The sequence below is a fragment of the Sesamum indicum genome, linkage group LG1 (genome assembly GCF_026168435.1).
Source record: "Sesamum indicum cultivar Baizhima isolate 11 linkage group LG1, ASM2616843v1, whole genome shotgun sequence".
NCBI lineage: Eukaryota > Viridiplantae > Streptophyta > Magnoliopsida > Lamiales > Pedaliaceae > Sesamum > Sesamum indicum.
The window spans coordinates 2,486,644-2,490,270 of record NC_142657.1 but is presented as its reverse complement, the minus strand read 5'-3'; the positions used below and the strand labels follow the sequence as shown (position 1 = coordinate 2,490,270).

At 27.8% G+C, this 3,627-nt stretch overlaps 1 long non-coding RNA gene across 1 annotated transcript; it reads right to left on the bottom strand.

The window, feature by feature from the left end:
• LOC148789320 (uncharacterized) lies at positions 1 to 1,258 on the bottom strand. Its single transcript, XR_016067262.1, has 2 exons — positions 973 to 1,258; positions 1 to 440 (listed from the first exon to the last, which is right to left on the bottom strand). It is a non-coding gene; the product is annotated as an uncharacterized LOC148789320 (long non-coding RNA).
• Between the last annotated feature and the right edge of the window lie 2,369 nt (positions 1,259 to 3,627).

Below are 3,627 nucleotides of genomic sequence, written 5' to 3'. Positions count from 1 at the left end.
TACTCAAAATACAACAACACTAATATAATTGATGTCATCATCCAAATACTACCAAATAATATCAATGTCTACTCCCAAGTCAACAAACATATGTCAAAGTACAACCCAAATCAACATACACTAAGTGATAAACAACCAACAGAAAAAATAAACTAATTATTTTTCCAGAAATGTTGTTGCTCCTGTTGTCCCGACCCACCAGCAAATTGATGGTTTGTGTATCCCACATCTTGAAGTAATTTTCGAACAAGTTCTTGTAGGTCTGCCTCCCTCTTCCGAGCCTCTTCGTCCCTCTTTCGATCCTCTTCATCCCTCTTTCGAGCCTCTTCCTCCCTCTTTCGAGACTCTTCCTCTCTCTTTCGAACTTCTTCAAGAGCAATTTCAAGCAATTTTCTATTTTCTTCTTCTCGTTTTAAAAATTCCTCCACAACCTTTGTTAACTAATTAATCTGCTGGTCAGATGCTTTAAGAGTAGAATTGATTGAACTTGAACTTGTAGATAAGGAGCTACAACCAAATTCATGAGAACTAGCCTGCTATGTTTAAGGGTCCAAACCCAACAAATTACCATTACTCCTAGACTGTACAACCGCCTCACCACCATGTACACCTCTTGCTTCATACACATAGAATCACACACACATACTGCTCTCCCACAACCCATCACGCCTTCAACTATTGTATTTTTGACTAACACAAAGCACACACACTCCCACCCACTTATTTTCACTGTCACAACACGAAACATCAGCTCCACTTCACTCAAACCCCATTTCTCATCATTAACCTCAAGAACAACAATTACACAACGACTAGAATTGCAGAAATTGCAGAAATTTTCCAGAAATTTCAGAAATTACAACATTAGATACAAAATTTTTCAGAAATTTTGCTAAAAACAAGATGCTAAAAACACACCCAAACCTAAAAAAAAGAAGAATAAGTAAAATGCAACAAAGAAATAAGGATTACCTGGAGAATCCTCGCTCTTCACCTTCCTCGTTGCCGATTTACCGTCCTTGTTGCCGTGAGTTTAGGGCTAGGGTTCTAAGAGATGGGTTTGTAGAAAAAATGAGAGGAGAAAGATGGAAGCCGTCCTCGTCCCCGTCCTCGTTGCCGACCTGCCTCCTTGTTGCCGTGAGTTTGGAGTTAGGGTTCTAAGACATGGGTTTGGGGAAGAAATGGAGATGGGTTTGGGGAAGAAATGAGAGAGGAGAAGGAATGGAAAAGAAAGACAAGTGAGAAAGAACAAGGAAGAAAAACGATAAGAAGAGAAAGAAATAGATGAGTTTTTGATTTTTGACTTTTTGTATAATTATTATTATTGTTAATATATTATTAATATATTATTATTATTATTATTATCATTATTATCATTGTTATTATTATTATTGTTACTTTTATTATTATTATTATTATTATTATTGTTAGTATTACTATAATAATAATAATAATAATAATAATAATAGTTATAATTATTATTATTATTATTATTATTATTATTATTATTATTATTATTTTAAATCATGAGATCGAATCATAAAATTTTTAGATAGATATAGTTGAAATTAATATATGTTCACAATCTGCAAAATTTATATAGTTATAAATGTTAGTATAACATTGATATAACTATCATCATATATTGTTGAACAACATGGGTTAATCTGGCCATCAAAATTCAGATCAGACCGTTAGATATGATAAAACTTACAAAAAAATACATTTGGTAAAGTTATAGACTTATTGGATATACGGATGTCGCGATATCGTACTCGAAACATAAGAGTAATCATTCAAGAAGGTGTATCGTTGAATCAGACCATGTGATTTTAAATCATACCATCCGATATGATCTAACGGACATAGTCTTGTATATATTTAAATTTCGTATGAATCAGGTGCCCGGATTTTAAAATATCGTAATTATTGATTAAATTTTTTAATCTCATTATATATAAAATAAAATAATAATTAGAATTATTCAACTATCATCATCATCATTATTATTATTGTTGTTGTTATTATTATTATTATTATTATTTTTAGATTAATTCATAGGAATTACTAAATTTTGACATAAATTTATAAATAATAAACAATTATAAATGAATTAGTTGTCCATTTAAGAAAAATATAACGTAATACAAATATATATTAAAATATAACATAAAGTTTATATATGTCATATTAAATAATAATTTTAATTATAAAAAAATATAATTTACTAAGTTGTTGATTAAATTTATTTTTATATAAAGATTAAATTTTGACATAAAAGTACCATAATTTGTTATTATCCAAAAATGATATTGATTAATAATTATAATATATGGTCAATTTTGATTATAAAATTTATCAAATATTAAATATAAAATAATATATATAAAAAATTCAAAAATAAAAATATATATAAAAAAATAAAAAAAATTAATAAAAAGTTTACTTTTAGTTTTATTGTAATTAATTAAAATTAAAAATACATTATAATTATAAAAATATATATATTATCATGTCATATAATTACAACTTAATTATTATTACATAAATAAAAAAATTCTTATTTTTGTGTTTTAATCCTATTTAGACCATCAGAGACGGAAATTTCCGTGGCTAAATTAAAGAAAAAATTAGCTACGGAAACAGAGACGGAAATAACCAATTCTCAGCCATCTCGATTTTTAAGCAATAATTTAACAGTATCAGAGATGGAAATAGAGACGGAATTTCGCGAAATTATAAATCCGTCTCTAAAATAAAAGTTATTAATAATTTATCATAAATAAGAATTCCGTCTCTAAATCCGTCTCTGATAAAGACGGATTTTGTTCCGTCTCTAAATTTTGGTCTCTGATACCCTGTTTTCTTGTAGTGTTTATAATATAGTATACATTATACAATCTATTTTATTACTTATAAATTTATGTAAAAAATTGGTTATTTCCCTTTTAATCTAATACTAATATAGTATGCATTATACAATCTATTTTATTACTTATAAATTACGTAAAAAATTGGTCATTTCCATAATTTAATATAATTATAATTATAATAATAATATTAATAATTATAATAATAATAATAATAAACAAAAAATAAAAATAAAAAATCAACTTGAACTCGAGCTCAGCATATAGGAGTCGAGCTCGAGCTCGACTTGTTGCCACCCCTACTTAGGATGGAAAATTGCATGTAACATCACTACTAAAAATGCGGGATTTGTAACGACTTTTTGGCTGTTCCAATACACACCGCCTTTCTTACAAGTTTGTAAAGGATAAGTTTGATGACGTCGTGTTGCAATAACAATTTCAATTTTTTGTGACGGTCAAAACCATTACAAAAGTCGTTACAAATAAATGACCGTCACAATTCGTAACAGCTTTTGAAATTGTTATAGAAGTCGTTCCAATACATGTATGTAAATCCGGAACAAATGTTTAAATATAATGGACCGTTACAAATACCATTAAAAATTGTCGACCGTTACTAGTTTTCTATAATTTTTGGGACGGTCGGTTAACTTTATAATGGTATGTGAAAAAAAAAAAAAGAAAAGGAGAGCCATTACAATTACTATATAAAAAATCGGGTCAAAATCTATGTAAAACAAATGTTACAAATTTT